The sequence below is a fragment of the Panthera onca genome, chromosome A2 (assembly GCF_046562875.1).
Source record: "Panthera onca isolate mPanOnc1 chromosome A2, mPanOnc1 haplotype 2, whole genome shotgun sequence".
NCBI lineage: Eukaryota > Metazoa > Chordata > Mammalia > Carnivora > Felidae > Panthera > Panthera onca.
The window spans coordinates 134,993,218-135,017,871 of NC_138340.1; the positions used below are offsets into that span (position 1 = coordinate 134,993,218).

The window sequence follows — 24,654 nt, forward strand, 5'->3', positions numbered from 1 at the left end:
ATATGATGGAGGGAGCCTGAGGCTGTTTTCTGTAGTGATGCTGGACTTCTGTTTTCAGTGTGGTTTTATGCACATTTTAGTCATAAAGGAAGGTAAAAGGAGAAGCATATAGAGACAACTACCTCTCTGCTATTTTTGTGAGAAGATGAGGAAAATGGGGACATTGTCCTTGCAGGGAGAGCTAGTGGATTCTAATGGGACTCATTTTTCTGTTCCTAAGTCCTGGTGCTTGCTCTTCCTGTGGCGGTGAAGGCGAGTATCCCTGCGGTTGCCACTGAGACTAGAGCTGCCTTTAGGGAGCTGTGGGTAGCACAGGCCTCCTTCCTCAGGGATGGTGAAGACATCATCCCAGTTGGGCAGACTGGTGAGGCAGCCAGGAGCCCAGGGCTTCCATGACACAGCCCCAACTCTGTACTTTGTGGAATCTGGTAAAAATGTTCCGGAGTTGTTTTGGATATCTGCTTGGCATGTTCTTAGTAGATTGATTACCAATGACAACTTTAATATTTCTGACCTCATTTGATCTGTTTTTTGATAAATGTGCTTTGTCTGATTTGCTCTTTAAAAAAATTTCTTGAATGCCTCCAATGCATAGGACATTGTGACAGGTGCTATCATGGGGAAGATCTACAAGTTTGTAAAACTCAGGCAAAATTAGCAGTTTCCCACATGGGAAAAACTTTCCGTAATGCAAAGTGAAGCAGGGCAAGGCAGTGGGAGCTTTTCTTGGACTGAACTTTGGAGCATGAAGAGAATTCTGTGGTTCTGAGTTGGGGATGCAGAAAGTAGTCCTTCCAAGGTCAGATTCAGCTGTGAATCATGTGGAATTTAAAACAATGAAAGAAAAAGACTTTAATGAACAATGATACCTTTGTTGCTCTTCTATCATGTATGGTTTTCCAAGTAAAAATACCTTTAAGGTTCTTTTTATGGTGTGCCCGAGTTCCATTGTTCTACTTCCTTACTACTACCATGTGGGTTTACTTGACCTTCACTGCATTGAGCCTACCTGTGCCATTTAAGGATAAAGTTCAGAGAATTCCACATAGGGAAAACATCACATTGGCAATGAGATCTTGCAATGAAAAATGAATTTTAAGAAAGATAAGGGAGAATACAAACATATTAGAAATAGCACACATTGGTTAGCTTTGATAATTGATTTTTTTTGATGCTCTGCCTTTGAGTTGGCTAGGAGAATGTTAAAACAGTTTCCTATGATTTACTGAAAATAGAATGAACTTTTAACATGATTTTTAAAAACTCCAAATTATGTTATTGCTTGTCAGTTTTCAGGTGAATTAATATATTAACATAATGGTTTTTCCAAAAGGGCAGAAAATTAATTGTTGATAGGAGCAGTCATGTAGGGTATTATTCAAGAGAAACAGTGGAATAGATTAGTCTTTAAAAAGTAGCACAACTTTATACTGCAATGTTGATAGCACTTTCTCATCTACTCTGTGTTCTGAAATTTTGGATGCTGAATTTAAAACACTTTGCATGTTAACATCGTTTCTTAAAAAGGGCACCTTTGCAAGTTTTGCACCAGGCAGCATACGTGATTTTCCATTTCTTTTTATGTTTCCTGAAAAGCAAATTTTCAAAGGCTTTTGAAATCCTATTTAATTCCTTTTAGAAAACAAATGTAATAGTCTGACCTAGGCTTAAGTTTGTTTATATTATAACACTTTTTTTTTTTTGGTGTTAATTAAGGTGGTAAATACAGATGCAAAACTCTTGTATTACTGAGCTGAGATGAAACATAAATATCATGTAGGTATAACTCAGTTTTGAGTATTTTCATATTGGAAATAGTTGCTCTAAATGTAATTAATACTCTAGATTTCTGGTCTCAAAGGCTGCTTGCAGTTAATGTAGGTCTTTTACCCCTACTGTGCCTGTTGTCTAAAATGTTCTCCCCATCTGTAAATCCTACTCATCCTTCAGGACCAGCTTGCCTGCTGCCAGATGATCCTTTCAGCTGAAGTGCTGTTATCTGAGAGGCATGTTGGCAGATTTTACCTTGCATGAATTATTGTTTTGGGATTCTAATTCTTTGTTTTCCAGTATAATTTCTTGCACATAGGAGTAGTTCCTTACCATTCATTGGATGAATGAATTTCCAGGTTGTGGTGTACCCAGTGGGTTGGGATTGGAATGATTAAATTGATTAAACACGTTAGTGGGTATGTGCCTTACTTAAATTTTTAGCTTCAGATCCAGGTCAGAGGTTGACACAAAAACTTAAATTCTGTGATTGGTCATATGCGTGTGATTCATGGTGGTCCAGTTCATGAACACATGAAAGGATAATTTTCTAATTAATGTCAGCTTTGAGTTTAGGATATATCCCAGACATTTTAGTTGTCCTTACTTATTTTGGAGACATTTCTCTCAGCCATTAATGAAGAAATATAAATGATACTTATTTTAAAAAGATTTTTTAGGGGCGCCTGGGTGGCTCAGTCAGTTGGGCGTCTGACTTCAGCTCAGGTCATGATCTCACACTTCTTGAGTTCGAGCCCCGCGTCTGGCTCTGTGCTGACGGCTCGGAGCCTGGAGCCCGCTTCAGATTCTGTGTCTCCCCCTCTCTCTGCCCCTCCCCTGCTCATGCTCGGTCTCTCTCTGTCTCAAAAATAAATAAAAACATTAAAAAAAAAAAAGATTTTTTAAAATGTTTTTTATTTATTTTGAGACAGAGAGAGAGGGGGTAAGGGGCAGAAAGAGGGAGAGAGAGAGAATCCCAAGCAGGCTCACACTGTCGGTGCAGAGCCTGACTCAGGGCTTGATCTCACAAATTGTGACATCATGACCTGAGCTGAAATCAAGATTCGGATGCTTAAGCAACCGAGCCATTGGTTGAACAAATGTTTTTATATTCTTTAAGTGATAGTTTTATATTCTTTAAGATTCTTTCTAGCTCTAGGATTCTTTTGCAGTGTCTTGGGATAAATTTCATTGAGTGTAGAGTGTAGAAACAAGCAAATACATGGACTTAATATATGTGAACATATATATTTAGTGAATATATTTTTTCTGGTTTGAACTCTAAATCCTGCTGTATACAACTTCAGATACTATGCAGCTTCCTTCAAAGGCTTTCCATCTCACTGAAAGTAAAGTCCAAATATATTCTGCCGGCTTACAAAGTTGGATGATCTGACCCGTTCCTACTCTTCCTTTCTGAACTTCTACCACTCTTTCTTGAGATCACTCCCTTCTAAGACATGTTGTGATTTTTTTTCTTTATTCTTCAGCATACTTGCTTATTCCTGCCTTATGGCTTTTGCACTAGCTGTGCCCTCCCCCCCAGAATGCTTTCCTACTTGATTTTTGTACAATAGTCTTAACTATTCACATCTCTGCTAAAATTCACTTCTTTTGAGAGGTTTTCCTGATGACCCAATCTAAAATGACCATCCAGTTACTGTCATATCACTGTATTTGAATTCTCTGCATAGCAGTTAGCACTGTTCGCTATAGTTCTTATCTGTTTATTTATGCATTCTTTTAAAAAATTATTTAAATTCAAGTTAGTTAACATACAGTGTAGTATTGGTTTCAAGAGTAGAACCCAGTGATTCATCACTTACATGTAACACCCAGTGCTCATCCCAATAAATGCCCTCCTTAATGCTCATCCCCCCCGCCACCACCTCCCTTCCATCAACCCTCTGTTCTCTGTATTTAAGAGTCTCTTATGGTTTGCCTCCATTTTTATCCTATTTTTTATTCCCTTCCCCTAAGTTCATCTGTTGTGTTTCTTAAATTACACATGAGTGAAATCATATATTTGTTTTCCTCTGACTGACTTATTTCACTTAACATAATACACTCTAGTTCCATCCATGTTGTTGCAAATGGCAAGATTTCATTGTTTTTGATTGCTGGGTAGTATTCTGCATATATATACCACATCTTCTTTATCCATTCATCAGTCAATGGACATTAGGGCTCATTCTGTAATTTGGTTATTATTGATTAGCTTTGCTATAAACACTGAGGGGCATGTGCCCCTTTGAATCAGCATTTTTGTATCCTTTGGATAAATACCTAGTAGTGCAATTGCTGGGTCATAGGGTAGTTCTATTTTTTAACTTTTCGAGGAACCTCCATACTGTTTCCCAGAGTGGCTGTACCGGTTTGCTTTCCCACCAACAGTGCAAAAGGGTTCCCCTTTCTCTGCATCCTTGCCAACATCTGTTGTTTCCTAAGTTGTTAATGTTAGCCATTCTGACAAGTGTGAGGTGGTATCTCATTGTGGTTTTGATTTGTATTTCCCTGATGGTGAGTGATGTTGAACATCTTTTCATGTGTCTGTTAGCCATCTGGATCTCTTCTTTGGAAAAGTCCCTATTCATGTTTTTTGCCCATTTATTCACTGGATTATTGTTTTTTTGGGTGTTGAATTTGATAAGTTCTTTATAGATTTTGGATACTAACCCTTTATCTAATATGTCGTTTGCAAATATCTTCTCACATTCCATCAGTTGCCTTTTAGTTTTGTTGATTGTTTTCTTTGCTGTGCAGGAGCTTTTTGTCTTGATGAAGTCCCAATAGTTCATTTTTGTTTTTATTTTTCTTGCCTCCAGAGACATGTCTAGTAAGAAGTTGCTGTGGCTGAGGTCAAAGAGGTTGTTTCCTGTTTTCTCCTGTAGGATTTTGATGGTTTCCTGTCTCACATTTATGTCTTTCATCCATTTTGGGTTTCTTTTTGTGTATGATGTAAGAAAGTGGTCCAGGTTCATTCTTCTGCATGTCGTTGTCCAGTTTTCCCAGCACCATTTGCCAAAAAAAACTGTCTTTTTTCCATTGGGTACTCTTTTCCTGCTTTGTTGAAGATTAGTTGGCCATGCATTTGTGGGTCCATTTCTGGGTTCTGTATTCTGTTCCATTGATCTATGTATCTGTTTTTGTGCCAGTACCATACTGTCTTGGTGATTACGGCTTTGTAATACAGTTTAAAGTCTGGAATTGTGATGCTTCCAGCTTTGGTTTTCTTGTTCAGTGTTACTTTGGCTATTCAGGGTCTTTTCTGGTTCCATTTTTAGGATTGTTTATTCTAGCTCTGTGAAGAATGTTGGTGTTATTTTGATAGGGATTGCATTGAATGTGTAGGTTGCTTTGGATAATATAGACATGTTAACAATATTTGTTCTTCCAATCCATGGGCATGGAATATTTTTCCATTTCTTTGTGTCTTCTTCAGTTTCTTTCATAAGCTTTCTGTAGTTTTCAGCATACAGATCTTTTACCTTTTTGCTTAGGTTTATTATTAGGTATCTTATGGTTTTTGGTGCAGTTGTAAGTGGGATCAGTTCCTTGATTTCTCTTTCTGCTCTTTCATTATTTGTGTATAGAAATGCAATTGATTTCTGTACGTTGATTTTATATCCTGCACCTTTGCTGTATTCACATATCAGTTCTAGCAGTATTTTGGTGGAGTCTTTCAGGTTTTCCATGTAGAATATCATGTCTATTTCTTTCTGTTGTCTGATTGCTGAGGCTAGGACTTCCTAGTACTATATTGAACAACAGTGGTGAGACTGGACATCCCTGTTGTGTTCCTGACCTTAGGGGGAAAGCTTTCAGTTTTTCCCCATTGAGGATGATGTTAGCTGTGGGCCTTTCCTACATGGCTTTTATGATATTGAGGTATATTCCTTCTATCCATACTTTCTTGAGGGTTTTTATCAAGAAAGTATGGAGTATTTTGTTAAATGTTTTTTCTGCATCTATTGAAAGGATCATATGATTATCCTTTCCTTTATTAATGTGGTGTATCACATTGATTGATTTGCAAATGTTGAACAATCCCTGCAGCCCAGAAATAAATCCCACTTGATCATAGTGAATAATTCTTTTAAGGTACTGTTGAATTCAGTTTGCTAGTATCTAAAATTAGTCTCTAAAAGGCAGCAAATAGATGGATCTTGTTTTTTATCCATTCTGATACCCAGTATCTTTTGATTGGAGCATTTAGTCCATTCACATTCAGAGTGATTATTGAAAGATACGAATTTAGTGCCATTGAGTTACCTGTAGAGTTGATGTTTCTGGTGATGTTCTCTGGTCCTTTGTATTCTTTTTTCTTTTTTTTTTAAACGTTTATTTATTTTGAGAGAGAAGAAGCAGGGGAGGAACAGAGAGAGAAGGAGACACAGAATCCGAAGCAGGCTCCAGGCTCCGACCTGTCAGTACAGAGCCTGACGCGGGGCTCAAACCCATGAACCGTGAGATCATGACCTGAGCCGGAGTCAGTTGCTTAACCAACTGAGCCACCCAGGTGCCCCGTCCTTTGTATTCTTTTTTTTTTTTGCCTTCTCATTGTTGTCCCGCAAGTGACTGTAAACACCATGGGAGTAAGGGTCTTATTTTGTCTTACTGCCTATCCCCAGGATCTTGAACAGTGACTGTTTAGGGCCTAGGGCTTAGTATGTTTTGTTGAATGGAAAACTATGTCATTTGGTTGTGGTGACTCAGCAGTAGCACTGTTTTTTGGGAATGGCTTTCAAATCTGTCAGTATTCATTTCTTTCTTTTTTTAAATTTTATTTCGTTTTTTCCTGAGTTACTTCAACGAACAAATCAAAGCACACCTGGTGGAGGGTCCAAACCACCACTACGAGTAGGGAGATAAAGCAACCAGAGTCACAACAACAGAAAGCATGTAACACACTCCAAAAAACACCTCCTGAAGGGCCAGGCCCTGGACAGTGTATGACCCTTCTTTAATATAGTAGTGCTTGCAGGTGCAGGACACATAACAAGCTATGAAAACACATAAGGGACGGAAAACTAGACAAAATGATGACACGGGAGAATTCTTCTCAAAAGAAATTCCAGAAAGAAATGACAGCTAAAGAATTGCTCAAAACAGATATAAACAATATATCTGATGAAGAATTTAGAATAATAATCATAAGATTATCATTTAGTCATTTCTTATGAGATTGAGAATTGTGTTTACTGACTCTAAGTGATAAAGTCTACCCTGAAATTTTGACTGATGTTCCAAAATATTTATATGTTTTGATCCATTCTTTAGGGGTAGACTATAAGGAAAGCTATCCTTTTGGTCCATATTGTAAAGTAAGTTTAATATAAAGAATATTAAGAGTAAAAAAATTGATCGCATTGGGAGCCAGTTTGCCTAATATGACCTGAAACTTCAAACATGGGATTTGCAGAGTTAGGTACCTCATATTATCTGTAAGGAAGGAGCTTGGGATTCTACTAACATGGAAAAAGTTCTTATATATAGGGAAGGGCAGGGTAAAAGAAGAAAGATTTGGTTGGGAAGGCTTTCATAGCATTATTGTCAGGCATTATGAAACACACAGAAGCAGAATTTGAAGTGATTAGAAATACTTAAGCACAAGTTTTAATTCATGTATTTGCATATTCTTCCCACTAACTATAGAAGCATTTCTAAGTTTATATGAGAAGCCAGAATGAAAATAGTTTTAGCATTTAAGAAATGTGCTTTATTGCCAATTTCATTGTAATATTTTTTTCTCTGTAAAGTACTATCTGATGAAAGAAAGAAATGCCAGCTATGATGAGATGAAAGGAGCATTGAATTTAGAAGATTTGAGTTCAAATCCCAGTTTGCCATCTGCTGGGTATCATTGGTCAAATTAAGACTCTTCTCATTTACAAGATGAGGAGGATAATCTCTATTTCTTAGATTTATTTTGAACTCTAAATGAGATAACCTTTAGCACTGAGCCCTGAGCATAAATAATATTAGCAACCATATGTTGTATACCTGGTTGTTAGTCCATTTTGTGGACTCTGACTGTGTTTATTCATTAGTTAATTCATTCATCCACTGGTTTGTTTATTCATTCATTTGGAGAGGAGAGGCAGGTGCCTGTAGATTGAAGTATTATTTCTGTCAGTTATTATTTGGATCTATGATCTCATGTCAGTTATATTCCTCCCAGTTTCTGCACTTGTTTTCTGTGCTGAACAATTATCGTCCTCTAATATATTGCCAGGTTCACTAATGCTTCCAGGTATATTTTGCTCCTTATGAGCAAGGGCCATGCATGGTAAAGTCACATCTTAAAAATAGGATTGAATGTGAATCTATTGATGTGAACTAGGAAGGGATGAGGAATTAACCTTTACTGGGTTCTTCTGAGAGCAGGGGTTATGACTTTTTCATCTTTGTATTTCCATCACATGGTCATCACTCAGTGATAATATGTGAAAAGGTGAATGCATGAGTATTTTTAAGGCTTCCCAAGATTAATGGCAGTGGTGGTACTTTTCTTATTTCACTTCACCACATAAGGTTTTTCTTTCCCTTGGTTCAGAGGGCTGTTGCTGACACTCACCATTCAAGGCTGGGTTTATTATTTAGCTCATAACTGAAACTCAGAGAGATAGGGGATTCTGCTGAGATAACTGGGGCAAAAGCTCAAAGACAAGGGAGGAAAAAAGAGTGTTCTTGTGAATCAGAGGAGGTGTTTGCCCTAGGTGGAACTAATGGGCAAATTCAGAGCTGGAAAACACTACGGAGAAGGAGAAATAGTCTGGTGTAAACGTGACTAGTCAGATGATGCTCAGTGACTGGACATGGGGCTGGAATGGGATTGACAGCAAGTGTAGAACTGGACAAGTAGTACAACTTAAGGAGTATTTGTACTTGCTAAATAGACTCTAGTAGTCTGGGCATTGTATGAATATGGGTCATGGCTGAGATCATGGCATGAGTCTCTATGGCTGAGATTATTCGCCTTTGGTTTACCAGCCTTGTGATGGAATTGGTTCCTTGACTGGAGTGCAACTTCATATGAGATGATAAATTAATTGAATGAGAAAATGCTTTGTAGACTTTAAACTATTTAAATCCAAGGCATTGTAGTAGGTTGTTTCTCTAGAAGTTTGTATTCTATAGGCTTTGTCTCTCACAGGGAAATGGCAGGTTAAAATATATAATGGGATCTCATTTATCCTGGTCATTTATTCCTGTAAAGAATGTCTAAGAATTGCACTAAGCAGGGTAATGGTTTATTGTTGTTTTTTTTAAAAATTTTTTTGGTGTTTATTTATTTTTGACAAAGAGAGAAACAGAGCATGAGCAGGGGAGGGGCAGAGAGAGAGAGGGAGACACAGAATCTGAAGCAGGCTCCAGGCTCTGAGCTGTCAGCACAGAGCCCGACGCAGGGCTCGAACTCAGAGACTGCGAGATCATGACCTGAGCCGAAGTTGGACGCTCAACTGACTGAGCACCCAGGCGCCCCTATTGGGTTGTTTTTAACTACACAGGACTGAACATCTGTTTGTTGTAAATATGAAGCAATATCTTCTAGCATCCTCATTGTATTTGAGATGTCATTGTAAAGATATCTATAAAAGGTTTTTACTTTCCCAGAAAAGAGAGAATATGTAATGAAATTATTTTTTGATGTTACAGTGGAGTAGCTTAGTTGCTCCTGTGTTACTGTTACCAGTCATTCAAATATAGCAGACATTCCTGCAGTACCTATTGTGCTAAAATAAGAAACTGACAGGCTCCATTAGCCCCAGCAGTGTTTCATATTAGCTGTGGCTGTGGTCAGAGGAATCACTGTTAAATTCCCGCTACTAAATTTCTCAGCAAAATAAGGCAACATTTATCTGAGAAAGAATTTTTTTCTCTGAATTTTAGGAAACTGAAAGTGTGCTAGCTATGGGCATACTTTATGGAGTACCCTAACTTTGTTTCGTAAATTGACTTAACAGATCTAACAAAGGATGTTGGTTAAGGTCAACCTTTTTGAACATTTGAGAAAACTGTAGAGGGCTTTAAAGGATCTCTTAGGTCAGTGAGCAAGCACTATTTGTTATTTTTTTGTATAAAACGCTTAACAATTTAAAATAACACAAACATTTGAAACACTCCGAGGCATAAAAGTCTTAAAAAAAGAAGTAGCTCTATAAGCAGTTTGGGTCTAGATTTATGTGTGATCTACAGTTAGAGGATTTTTTGTTTTGTTAAGAAGTCTGTTGTAATACCATTGTAAATTGTTATTTGTTTTGCAATAGGTAGAGTATAGTTCTCTCTGTTAAGCTTTTCCAGTTTGTAGTCTCTTTAAGAGAATGAGAGAATGAAATTTACTTTTCTACCAAATTGATCTTTTCCTTTATTTGCTAGGTACTGTTTATTGAGCATTACTAATAGAACTAATAAAATGATGCTCTTGGGGTGTTTATTATATTCACTTGACTCCATTGGTGTCCTTTCCAGGATATACATTTATATTCCTATAATGGCACATACTAAGAACTGGTGTGATCTGGTTTGTGCTGGTGGGCAATTCCCATCCTCTGTCATTGGTATCTTTTATTTAAAATAAAACAAGACAAAGAAAAAATAAAACAAAAATAAATTATACTTTTCTCAGTTCAGGCTTAGATAGAATACTTGAGATTGTGGTTTAGAGAAAGTTTTTCTTAGCTTATTTGGCTCTGCTAACAAAGAGAATATTTTAAACTGCACCCTTACATTTGAGAGATGAAGTGCAAGAAGCTAAATTATAATATTTAAATATTAGAAACTTGCTTCTCAATTATTTTTTATCTAAGCCAAAAGTTATATATGCATCATCATTATCACTCAGTAAAACTGTGAAAATGTAATATATACAATTTTATAGAAAATCTAATTTGTTGGAGAAAGGCATTATCCTAAAAATAAACTTTTTCTTTCTTTACATTATTGGAACAATTAAATTCTTAGAGGGAAGTACAGAAGCACTGACAATTAAGTTTCAACAAAGATATACAGATACTAGTTTTGGTTATAGAAGTATTCATAAAAATGTTCAGTTTTTACAGGTTGTGTATTTTGGGTTTTTTTTGTTTTTGTTTTTGTTTTTTGCTTAGCTACAGAAAATACTGTAACTATTTCTGCTGGATTTTTTTTTTTTTATTTTTTTTATTTTTTAATATATGAAATTTACTGTCAAATTGGTTTCCATACAACACCCAGTGCTCATCCCAAAAGGTGCCCTCCTCAATACCCATCACCCACCCTGCCCTCCCTCCCACCCCCCATCAACCCTCAGTTTGTTCTCAGTTTTTAACAGTCTCTAATGCTTTGGCTCTCTCCCACTCTAACCTCTTTTTTTTTTTTTTTTTTTTTTCCTTCCCCTCCCCCATGGGTTTCTGTTATGTTTCTCAGGATCCACATAAGAGTGAAACCATATGGTATCTGTCTTTCTCTGTATGGCTTATTTCACTTAGCATCACACTCTCCAGTTCCATCCATGTTGCTACAAAAGGCCATATTTCATTTTTTCTCATTGCCACGTAGTATTCCATTGTGTATATAAACCACAATTTCTTTATCCATTCATCAGTTGATGGACATTTAGGCTCTTTCCATAATTTGGCTATTGTTGAGAGTGCCGCTATAAACATTGGGGTACAGGTGCCCCTATGCATCAGTACTCCTGTATCCCTTGGATAAATTCCTAGCAGTGCTATTGCTGGGTCATAGGGTAGGTCTATTTTTAATTTTCTGAGGAACCTCCACACTGCTTTCCAGAGCGGCTGCACCAATTTGCATTCCCACCAACAGTGCAAGAGGGTTCCTGTTTCTCCACATCCTCTCCAGCATCTATAGTCTCCTGATTTCTTCATTTTGGCCACTCTGACTGGCGTGAGGTGGTATCTGAGTGTGGTTTTGATTTGTATTTCCCTGATAAGGAGCGACGTTGAACATCTTTTCATGTGCCTGTTGGCCATCCGGATGTCTTCTTTAGAGAAGTGTCTATTCATGTTTTCTGCCCATTTCTTCACTGGGTTATTTGTTTTTCGGGTGTGGAGTTTGATGAGCTCTTTATAGATTTTGGATACTAGCCCTTTGTCCGATGTGTCATTTGCAAGTATCTTTTCCCATTCCGTTGGTTGCCTTTTAGTTTTGTTGGTTGTTTCCTTTGCTGTGCAGAAGCTTTTTATCTTCATAAGGTCCCAGTAATTCACTTTTGCTTTTAATTCCCTTGCCTTTGGGGATGTGCCGAGTAAGAGATTGCTACGGCTGAGGTCAGAGAGGTCTTTTCCTGCTTTCTCCTCTAAGGTTTTGATGGTTTCCTGTCTCACATTCAGGTCCTTTATCCATTTTGAGTTTATTTTTGTGAATGGTGTGAGAAAGTGGTCTAGTTTCAACCTTCTGCATGTTGCTGTCCAGTTCTCCCAGCGCCATTTGTTAAATAGACTGTCTTTTTTCCATTGGATGTTCTTTCCTGCTTTGTCAAAGATGAGTTGGCCATACGTTTGTGGGTCTAGTTCTGGGGTTTCTATTCTATTCCATTGGTCTGTGTGTCTGTTTTTGTGCCAATACCATGCTGTCTTGATGATGACAGCTTTGTAGTAGAGGCTAAAGTCTGGGATTGTGATGCCTCCTGCTTTGGTCTTCTTCTTCAAAATTACTTTGGCTATTCGGGGCCTTTTGTGGTTCCATATGAATTTTAGGATTGCTTGTTCTAGTTTCGAGAAGAATGCTGGTGCAATTTTGATAGGGATTGCATTGAATGTGTAGATAGCTTTGGGTAGTATTGACATTTTGACAATATTTATTCTTCCAATCCATGAGCAGGGAATGTCTTTCCATTTCTTTATATCTTCTTCAATTACCTGCATAAGCTTTCTATAGTTTTCAGCATACAGATCTTTTACATCTTTGGTTAGATTTATTCCTAGGTATTTTATGCTTCTTGGTGCAATTGTGAATGGGATCAGTTTCTTCATTTGTCTTTCTGTTGCTTCATTGTTAGTGTATAAGAATGCAACTGATTTCTGCACATTGATTTTGTATCCTGCAACTTTGCTGAATTCATGTATCAGTTCTAGCAGACTTTTGGTGGAGTCTATCGGATTTTCCATGTATAATATCATGTCATCTGCAAAAAGCGAAAGCTTGACTTCATCTTTGCCAATTTTGATGCCTTTGATTTCCTTTTGTTGTCTGATTGCTGATGCTAGAACTTCCAGCACTATATTAAACAGCAGCGGTGACAGTGGGCATCCCATGATTTTATCTATTTGGGTCATCTCCCTTTTCTTTTTGAGAAGCCTGGCTAGAGGTTTGTCAATTTTGTTTATTTTTTCAAAAAACCAACTCTTGGTTTCGTTGATCTGCTCTACCGTTTTTTTAGATTCTATATTGTTTATTTCTGCTCTGATCTTTATTATTTCCCTTCTTCTGCTGGGTTTAGGCTGCCTTTGCTGTTCTGCTTCTATTTCCTTTAGGTGTGCTGTTAGATTTTGTATTTGGGATTTTTCTTGTTTCTTGAGATAGGCCTGGATTGCAATGTATTTTCCTCTCAGGACTGCCTTCGCTGCATCCCAGAGCGTTTGGATTGTTGTATTTTCATTTTCGTTTGTTTCCATATATGTTTTAATTTCTTCTCTAATTGCCTGGTTGACCCACTCATTCGTTAGTAGGGTGTTCTTTAACCTCCATGCTTTTGGAGGTTTTCCAGACTTTTTCCTGTGGTTGATTTCAAGCTTCATAGCATTGTGGTCTGAAAGTATGCATGGTATAATTTCAATTCTTGTAAACTTATGAAGGGCTGTTTTGTGACCCAGTATATGATCTATCTTGGAGAATGTTCCATGTGCACTCGAGAAGAAAGTATATTCTGTTGCTTTGGGATGCAGAGTTCTAAATATATCTGTCAAGTCCATCTGATCCAATGTATCATTCAGGGCCCTTGTTTCTTTATTGACTGTGTGTCTAGATGATCTATCCATTTCTGTAAGTGGGGTGTTAAAGTCCCCTGCAATGACCACATTCTTATCAATGAGGTTGCTTATGTTTATGAGTAATTGTTTTATATATCTGGGGGCTCGGGTATTTGGCGCATAGACATTTATAATAGTTAGCTCTTCCTGGTGGATAGACCCTGTGATTATTATATAATGCCCTTCTTCATCTCTTGTTACAGCCTTTAATTTAAAGTCTAGTTTGTCTGATATAAGTATGGCTACTCCAGCTTTCTTTTGGCTTCCAGGAGCATGATAAATAGTTCTCCATCCCCTCACTCTCAATCTAAAGGTGTCCTCAGATCTAAAATGAGTCTCTTGTAGACAGCAAATAGATGGGTCTTGTTTTTTTATCCATTCTGATACCCTATGTCTTTTAGTTGGCGCATTTAATCCATTTACATTCAGTGTTATTATAGAAAGATATGGGTTTAGAGTCATTGTGATGTCTGTATGTTTTATGCTTGTAGTGATGTCTCTGGTACTTTGTCTCACAGGATCCCCCTTAGGATCTCTTGTAGGGCTGGTTTCGTGGTGACAAATTCCTTCAGTTTTTGTTTGTTTGGGAAGACCTTTATCTCTCCTTCTATTCTAAATGACAGACTTGCTGGATAAAGGATTCTCGGCTGCATATTTTTTCTGTTTAGCACACTGTAGATATCGTGCCAAGCCTTTCTGGCCTGCCAAGTTTCAAAGGAGAGATCAGTCACGAGTCTTATAGGTCTCCCTTTATATGTGAGGGCACGTTTATCCCTTGCTGCTTTCAGAATTTTCTCTTTATCCTTGTATTTTGCCAGTTTCACTATGATATGTCGTGCAGAAGATCGATTCAAGTTACGTCTGAAGGGAGTTCTCTGTGCCTCTTGGATTTCAATGCCTTTTTCCTTCCCCAGTTCAGGGAAGTTCTCAGCTATAATTTGTTCAAGTACCCCTTCAGCACCCTTCCCTCTCTCTTCCTCCTCTGGGATACCAATTATGCGTATATTATTTTTTTTTAGTGTATCACTTAGTTCTCTAATTTTCCCCTCATACTCCTGGATTTTTTATCTCTCTTTCTTTCAGCTTCCTCTTTCTCCATAACTTTATCTTCTAGTTCACCTATTCTCTCCTCTGCCTCTTCAAGCCGAGCCATCGTGGATTCCATTTTGTTTTGCAATTCGTTTAAAGCGTTTTTCAACTCCTCGTGACTGTTCCTTAGTCCCTCGATCTTTGTGGCAAGAGATTCTCTGCTGTCCTGTATACTGTTTTCAAGCCCAGCGATTAATTTTATGACTATTATTCTAAATTCACTTTCTGTTATATTATTTAAATCCTTTTTGATCAGTTCATTAGCTGTTGTTATTTCCTGGAGATTCTTCTGAGGGGAATTCTTCCGTTTGGTCATTTTGGAGAGTCCCTGGCGTGGTGAGGACCTGCAGTGCACTTCCCCTGTGCTGTGGTGTATAACTGGAGTTAGTGGGCGGGGCCGCAGTCCGACCCGATGTCTGCCCCCAGCCCACTGCTGGGGCCACAGTCAGACTGGTGTGTGCCTTCTCTTCCCCTCTCCTAGGGGCGGGATTCACTGTGGGGTGGCGTGTCCCGTCTGGGCTACTTGCACACTGCCAGGCTTGTGTTGCTGGGGATCTGGCGTATTAGCTGGGGTGGGTAGGCAAGGTGCACGGGGGCTGGAGGGGCAGGCTTAGCTCGCTTCTCCTTAGGTGATCCACTTCAGGAGGAGCCCTGTGGCAGCGGGAGGGAGTCAGATCCGCTGCCGGAGGTTTGGCTCCGCAGAAGCACAGAGTTGGGTGTTTGCGCGGAGCGAGCAAGTTTCCTGGCAGGAACTGGTTCCCTTTGGGATTTTGGCTGGGGGATGGGCGGGGGAGATGGCGCTGGCGCCTTTGTTCCCCGCCAAGCTGAGCTCTGCCGTCCGGGGGCTCAGCAGCTCTCCCTCCCTTTGTCCTCCAGCCTTCCCGCTTTCTGAGCAAGCTGTTAACTTATGACCTCCCAGACGCTAAGTCGCGCTTGCTGTCGGAACACAGTCCGTCCGGCCCCTCCGCTTTTGCCAGCCAGACTCGGGGGCTCCGCTTGGCCGGCGAGCCGCCCCTCCGCCCCGGCTCCCTCCCGCCAGTCCGTGGAGCGCGCACCGCCTCGCCGCCCTTCCTACCCTCTTCCGTGGGCCTCTAGTCTGCGCTTGACTCCGGAGACTCCCTTCTGCTAATCCTCTGGCGGTTTTCTGGGTTCTTTAGGCAGGTGTAGGTGGAATCTAAGTGATCGGCAGGACGCGCTGTGAGCCCCGCGTCCTCCTACGCCGCCATCTTCCGGCACTCCTGCTGGATTTTAAAAGACAGTTAAAAGAACTGTGAATCTTAAAATGAGCACTTTTAGTTTTAACCATGGGAATATATGTGATGGAGAAAACAAGTAAGATACTTAAAAAATATAAGGCAAACAACATGTTACTGTTTAAGTGGGAGGGGATCTAAATTCAAAGCTTGCATCGAAACTGTTAAGAGAGAACAGAGATTTATTATGGCCCAGTCTAAAGGGAAAACTTAAATGATACTAGTATGTGTAGTGATTAGCAGACTGGGACTAACCAGGGAAACAGAGTTGTGTAACAGTGAGGGTATCAGATGGGCTTTTCCCTACTGTGTCTTGAACATTATGACCACCCATTGTTTCATGTCTAGCTTACTCTCTAGGAATAAACATGACTTAGAAGTAGAACATAAATGCCTTTTTAATGTATATTCTTATGTTTGGAATACCTGCAAAAACAAAAGGAGATATAAAAACATTTAGACATTAAGACAGTACCTTATTGGTGGATTACATTACTTTGTTGCATTTATCTCAATAAAATATTATATTTCACTCAAAATATGCTCTTGATATGTGAATTCCATTAATACTTAGCTTTATAGGAATCTCTTTTTGTCATTGACTAGCCAACAAGAAGATTGAAGAGTGGGGTAGGTGTGGAGAATAGAAATGTGAATAAGACATGGTTCCTGTCTTCAAGGTCCTTGGTGCAGAGAGGGAAAGAGAAACAGGCATACAATCAACTGTAATCCAAAGTAAAATGTGCAGAGCCCAAAGGAGCAAATCAATACCAAACACCAAGGGATGAGAAAGCTTTAAATTCATGGTGGAAGTTACTGAGTTAGACCTTGCTCTAGGAATCCCTGAGGCTAATGGAACTGCATTAACAAAGTGCCTTCAGAACTTGGTGCCTTCAGGACACTGCAAATGTGGCTGAAGGATGAAAAAGGAAGAGTGAGAATCTGTTGAGGTTAAATTGGAGTTCATTGTGAAGAATTAAAAAAATTGAAAAAGTTCTGATTCTGATGCATTTTACCTGTATGGAAAAGGATAGGAACATTTTGCCATAAAGTATTCATATTGCTTTTCCTTTCTCTTTTTAGTATAAACTATATAAACTGTATTTTATGGAACACTTTTAGATTTACAAGAAAAATTACTTTGTGTAGAGACTTCCTATATACCTCACACCCAGTTTCTATTGTTAATGTACATTAGTGTGGTACATTTGTAGCAATTAATGAACAATCTTGATATATCCTTATTAACTGAAGTGCAGAGTTTATTCACATTTCCTTAGTTTTTACCAAATGTCCTTTTATGGTCCAGGATCCCATTCAGAATACCATACTTACTACATTTGGCAGTCCTGTCTCTTTAGACTCCTCTTGGCTGTGACAATTTTTCATACTTTTATTGTTTTCGATGACCTTGACAGTTTTGAGGGTACTGGTTAGGTGTTTTGTAGACTATCCATTAGTTGAAATTTTTTGGTATTTTTCTCATGATCTTTCTGGTATTATGGGTTTTGGGGAGGAAGACCACAGACGTATAGTGCCATTTTTATACATATCAAGGGTACATACTATCAGTTTGACTTATCAGTGTTGATGTTGACCTTGATCAGCTGGCTGAGGTAGTGTTTGTCAAGTTCTACACTGTAAAGTGAGTCTCCCTCCCGCCCACCTCCATCCCCAAATACTGTCCTCTTAGAATGGAAGTCACTTTGCGCAGCCCACAATTAAAGATTGAAGAGTTTTGCTTCCCCTTATGGAAATAAACAAGGACCATACAAATGAGAACAAGTAAAGGCTATTACTTCAGAGCTTGCTACAGCCACCCTCACTTGCTTTTGGCAGGGACTGGAAGGCAAGCAACTAAGTAAGAAAGCTTTGCAGCAGAAAAAAAAGGAAGGCTTCAGGTAGGCCCTAACTGGAGGCTTTTGGGACGGGGAAGCTGAAGAAGGCTAACTCTAAGCAGAACATACTCTGTTGTTGGTTTAGGGGAGCATATTTAGGTTTTTTTCAGGTTGATCCTAAATTTGAAATGGGGACAAAAAATTAGAGAAACTGTCATTTATTGGTTAAGTCCTGACTGGGCTGATTACTACAGAAGTTGTGGTTTGGCTTTCAGGACTGGTGTTGTGAGTTCTGGATCAGAGTTCCATTTTTATATGTGGTCTGGTCACTGCCTGTTTGTATAATCAATCTCTTACCCACCTAGAGGGTAGAGTATTTACACGCAGAGTTGGAATGGTTCTCATAGGAGATTTATCTGTTCCTGTTTATTTCATTAGTATGGGCTCATACATATATATATACGTATATATATAAACTTTTTTAATGTTTATTTATTTTTGACAGAGAGAGAGCATGAGCGGGAGAGGGGCAGAGAGAGAGGGAGACACAGAATCTGAAGCAGGCTCCAGGCCCTGAGCTGTCAGCACAGAGCCTAAAGCAGGGCTCAAACCCACAAAGCCATGAAATCATGACCTGAGCTGAAACCAAGAGTCAGATGTTTAACTGACTGAACCACCCAGGTGCCCTGGGAGCTCTTTCAGATGACTCCTGGGTCCCTTTGACATACATTCTTCATTATGGTTTTTAAAATTTTTTAAAAATTTTTATTTATTTTTTTACTGTGTATTTATTTTTGACAGAGAGACAAGAATGTGAGCGGGGGAGGGGCAGAGAGAAGGAGATACAGAATCTGAAGCAGGCTCCAGCACAGAGTCCAATGCATGGCTTGAAATGCAAGACATGACCTGAGCTGAAGTCTGACGCTTAACCAACTGAGCCACTCAGGTGCCTCCATTATGGTTTTTCTTTTTAAGCACTTCCTTACTTTATAGTGCTGCAAGATGCTCCTGGCTCATCTCGTATATTTCCTGCCCCATCTCTCTCTCTCTCTCTCTCTCTCTTTCTCTCTCTCTCTTTTTAAATTAACGCTTACCTGTAGAGGTAAAGCTGTACCATATCCCTTACCCCCCCTTTCCTCTCTATTGGTAAACATATTCCTGAAGTTGGTATTATTTCCTTTTATTTAATGTATTCATAAACAATACATAGTAATTTTTTGCAAGTTTAAAATATTGACATGAATAAAGTAGTAATAAGGTAGTAATAAGGGTACAGCACATACCTTTCAGTAACTTGTTTCTGTTATTTGACATATGCTGGTGAAAGTTTTACATGTTGTAGCCATAGTTCATTTATTTTAATTGTGTAGTATTCCATTGTGTGAATGTACTGTGGCATCTACATTTCATTACAAATGGACAGTGAATGCTGCATAAACCTCTTTGCACTTGTGTCTGATTTCCCCAGGGAAGGGATTATCAATGGTAATAGTACCCAGTAGGGAAAGTGTAGAAATTTGTGGGGGACAATTTTAGTTATCACAATGATTGGCATTGAAAGGATGAGGACAAGGATTCTTGGTGACCCACAATGTATATGTTTTCCTGTACCCTACATAATTTTTAAATATATCCCACAGGTATTCATACAGGCAAAAAGTCTGTTTATAATTATCTGTTCATTCCAGATGTCATCCTAAAATACTTTTTAATAGGTATAGTATATGCTATTGATTTTAAGAATTCAAATTACCATGTAAATAGACTAAAGACTACTTTGTTCAGAGCTTCACCAAGAATTGTTCATCATTTTGGAAACTCATAACTCCAGTAGCAATATTGTCTGTAGTGTCTGAGTTACTAATACAACACATTTGCATCAGCCTGTATCAGTAGATTTTGCGTTCTTGGTGATACTTTGTAAGAGTACAAATATCTGTCTATTTCATTAAATCTTCTACTGAAGTCATGAAAACTTTGCATTCTGAATACAATTGGACTATTTAAAATAGGGTTGGGCCTGGGATGAGGCAAATGAGGTGCGTAGGTGAAGAATTTAAGGAGATATTCACTCCCAGAGTCCTGCAAGCACAGCTTCAGCTAGGTTTCTTATGGGGTAGAAAAAGGGTGTTTAACATTATTTGTTTATAAAAAGGAGATGTTAAATATAATTGGGCTGAGAACCTCTGCTTTAGGGCGTATACTCGGAAGCATCTATTTCTCAGCCATGTGAACATCTCTAACTTTATTGGATATTGCCATATCACTTTATAGATGGTTGTAGCAGTCAGAGATTGCTGCAGTAATGCTACATAAAACAAAATAGAAACAAACAGACAAATACTTTAAAACTTAATGGTTTGGAATAGTAATTATTTTTCCCCATTGATTTGTGAGTGTTGCAACTGCAATGAGTGAGGCCAGATTCCTGATTCCAGACTCTGGGCTCTAGTCTGTTGGCTGCAGGTTGGGTTAAGGTTGGGTTCAGATCTGTTCCATTTTTCTCAGACTTTTATACAAACAGCTACCCATTCTCATGGGAACTGGCAAGAGCAAAAGAAAGACAAGTAGAAGTATGTGAAACCTCATGTGGACGATACCTAGAACTGGCTCATTGCCACTTCTGTTCGTTTTCTGTTGGCCAGAGCAAGGCACATGGCCAAGCCCAACATCTCTGCGGGAGGGGAAATATACTCTGCTAATTCTAGTGGGTGATACTACAAAGTCATCTGGCAAAGATGTGGATCATAATTTCAAAACAAGGAGGATGTGAAGAATTATGATCAATGATTAATTTACCACATTGGTTATTCCATTATATACTCTACCAGTCCTGTGTGCAAGCTTCTGTTTTTCAACATTGTCACCAAATCTTGAGGTTACCGACTTCAATATTTTTGCTAGTTTGACAGGTACCAAGTGATATACTGTTATTTTAATGTCCATTTCCAATTGTATATGCCTATTTAGCAGTCATTGAGACATTGCTGGTTTCCGTGAACTGGATAGGGCTTAGTATTGCCAGAGTGTGTCTGTTCTACAACAGTATATGAAATAGCTTTCTTTTACAGGTGGGAGAAAAGCCACCTCATCAGGTTTGGTACATCTCTTCCTGCTGGAATAATACATTCTTATATGACCTAATACTCAGAAGTTCAGGTCTTTTCTGTGTGATTCTTTTACTTTTCAGTGGCTTAGTTTTAGTGAATCTCTCTTCCCGCCTTCCCCAAACTCCTTTGTGCCATTGTCTTCACTGCTACTAAGTCAGGCCCAGCATGCCTGCTTGGCTTGGTCTTACAGAGGTGATTTTAATCTGGAGTGCAGCTGACTGGGGCACCAAACCCTGAATAGTAATGGGGCTTTAATCTTGAAGCCACACTTTCAGTAGATGGTTGGGCAATTCCAGGATTCTCTTTAACAGGCTAGTGGTTGGCAACTTGCTACATTCTTCAGCATCAGTGAATTTTATCCCATCAGGTAAGCAGGGAAAGGTGCCAAGAGCTTAGCTGAGTCATTCCTTGGCTCCTTCTGGCCAGCCTCACATCCTTTGGTAAAACAGGTAGGCTTTCTGGCCATTGGCAGTCTTCAAAGAGAGAAACAATAGGTCACAAAGGCTGGGCCAGTATATGTGGAACAATGTGTCTCTTGCCAGGGAAGGGAGAGGCTGCTTCCTGGTCTGCAGTGTATGCTTTTCTGATGTCTTCAGATCTCCTTTTCCCTGGAGGCACCAGCTTCCACAGGATTAGTGAGGATGAATCCCAGTTCTGATGTCTTAGAATCCAGCATCTTGAAAGGCAACAGAGGAGACCAAAGGTAGAATGGACCAGTGGATCCTAGAAAAAAGGCTGTTGACTAGAACTTTGTGTAAGCAGTTTTGAATGGGGGAAATTAAATGCTTTGATATATATTATGGAGATAATTATTGCTGGCGAAGATAAGGTTACTATGCCAGTGAAGGTCCTAGCAGGAAACAGATCAGACACTCAAATTGTTAATTGAGAAGAATTTAATTAAGGGATTATTTATGAAGATGTGGGCAGGATAATAATAAAGGATATTTTATTAATAATAAAAAATAGTGCAATACACTGGTGCTAAGTAGCAGGGAGCCATAACCATATGTAGGTCTGAAGGGACAAGGGGAAACAGCAGTTCCTGGAACCTGGAGAGATAGTTGTAGAAGGGCCATGGTCTTTAGTAGAGAGACAGGGCCAGTTTGTGACCCTGAGATGATTCTCAGACAACTAGGAAAAATGCCTGTCTCTAGTCTCCTTTCACTCTCTTAATCCCTTGTAAGGGTCTGTTATTGGCTGATCCAACCAGAAGCCAGAGGGCCGAGTGGGAAAGACAGGAAGTAGACATGGAGGGGAGCAAAGGAAAAATATCTAACATAAGGCATTTTTCTCTGACTCCTTGAACCATTTTTTTTTAAAGGTCTATCTCAAGGTTCTGTTTTCAACAATTTTCTTTTCTTAGGCTGTACCCTTTGGTGATTTTACGTTAGATGAGAGTTAACTGTATATTTCTTTTCTGACTCTCCCAACTTCCGGGTTTGCATTCTTAACAGCCTATTAGATATTTTCATTGAGATACAGATCACTAGCTCTTTCTCTTTTCTTGCTAGCAGAGCTCCATTTTTCTTAAGGATTCCACCATTTTCAAGAGACATAATAATCTTTATCTATCTTTTCCTTTATATGTGGTAGTTGGCAAATCCTGTCAGATTTGTAATGCCTCATGAATCTCTCTTCGATTTCTACCTCTACCTGTATTTCAGCCTTTATAATCTTATTACAGTAATCTCCCAGTTGATCTTCCTGCCTCTAATCTCTCCTAATCTATTCTGCATACTGGAATTTTGCTTTCAAATCCTTTAATGTTTTTCTGTTGCCTAGCAAATAAAATAGAGACATCTAAGCCTAATATTCTAGGTCCTTTTCCATTAACTCCAATGAACCTTTCTAGCTTGATTCTATGCTGTACTCAGAGTGTACTTTACTTCATGTAACATCATTTCCATGCTCATATTCTTTTTTTAATGAAGTTTATAAATTTATAACTGCCATCACAGAGCCTGACATGGGGCTTGAACTCACAAGCCATGAGATCATGACCTGAGCCGAAGTCAAGAGCCGGATGCTCAACCGACTGAACTACCCAGGTACCCCTATTCATGTTCTTAATTATCTTAAAAATTCCTCATTTTTCTGATCGTGGAGGCCAGATGACTCATCTGCAAGTTGGATACCTCTAGTTTACCTGAGTCCAAGTGGTTCCAAATGACCCAAATTCTAAAGTGCCTCATATAACCAATATATTCTATTGACTCCGTAAACTCCTTGTCCTATGTTTTCTGAGGAGCTGGACCTTTTCTGCCAGTCTTACTCCTACATTATGGTTCATCCAGGCCTGTCAGCCCCTGGACTCTCCGGGTCCTAGGTCTTCTCCCATTCAGTACATGGTCATCTGTAAGCCGAGCCCTTCTATTTGATGATGTTGGTCACAAGGAACAACTGGTGGTCTACATGGAGCCCCCTCTGACAGTCCTCATTCAGTTCTTTTTAACTAAAATTTTTACTTAAAAATAATCTCAAACTTACAGATAAATTGAAAATATAATGCTGCTACAAGCACCAGGGAGCCATTACTTGTTTGTTTGTTTCCCCTTCTAGAATTGTTGGAGAGTACATTGCTGATGTAATTCCCTTTACTTTACTTTACTTTAGCATTTCCTACAAACAAGGGTATTCTCCTACATAACCAGAGTAAGACCATCAAAATTAATTGATTTTGATTATTATTATTAAAAAAATTTTTTTTAATGTTTATTTATTACTGAGAGACAGAGAGAGACAGAGCATGAGCATGGGAGGGGCGGAGAGAGGGAGAGACACAGAATCCAAAGCAGGCTCCAGGCTCTGAGCCATCAGCACAGAGCTGGATGCAGGGCTTGAACTCACAAACCACGAGATCATGACCTGAGCTGAAGAAGTCAGACGCTTAACCGACTGAGCCACTCAGGCACCCCTAATTGATTTTGATTATTAATCAGTTTAATTAGAAATTGGTACAGTACCAATTAACAATAACCAGTAACTATGTAGTTATCAGACCCTATTCAAGTCTTTCCAGTGGTACCTATAATGTGTTTTATAGCAAAAGGATGCAGTTTGCAATCATGCATTGCATTTAGTTGCTGTGTCTCTCTTGGCTTCTTTAGAATAGTTCTTCAGTCTTTCCTTGATTTTCATAACCTGGATGCTTTTGATGAACACATGCCTATTATTTTGTAGTATGACCTTCAACTTGGATTTGCCCAATGGTTCTTCATGACTAAGTTCAGGCTATGTATGTGTCTTTGGCTGGAATAACACAGTAGTGATGCTGTGTTTTTCTCATTGCATCCTCTCAGGTGGTACATGATTTTTATTTGTCCCATTACTGATGATGGTCATTTTGGTCACTTGACTAAGGTGGTGTCTGCAAGGTTTCAGTACTGTAAAGTTATTCTTAGTTGTTTCGTAGTTAGTATTTTGTGGAGAAGTGCTTTGAAACCATGGGAGTTCTTTATCTGACTTTTAATGTATTAATTTCTTTCTTTCTACCAGTATGGATTCCTGGTTTCTGGTTTTGTTCAGTGGGCTATAATTTGTTACTATTATTATTTTGATGCTCAAACCGTTCTAGATTTGGCCTATGTGAGCCCATTCAAGCTGGCTTCTATATTCTTTT

General features: G+C 38.9%; 1 protein-coding gene across 7 annotated transcripts in view; it reads left to right on the forward strand.

The window, feature by feature from the left end:
* Positions 1–24,654, forward strand: part of ST7 (suppression of tumorigenicity 7) — a 268,935-nt gene that overhangs the window by 16,488 nt on the left and 227,793 nt on the right. Inside the window, exon 1 of one of the 7 annotated variants that reach the window (XM_078440215.2) lies at positions 17,200–18,868. The exons of the other annotated variants lie outside the window; for them this stretch is intronic. The gene's annotated coding sequence lies outside the window, so the exon portion shown is untranslated. Of the gene's footprint in view, positions 1–17,199; positions 18,869–24,654 lie in introns of those variants that run through there. 7 annotated transcript variants of the gene reach the window in all.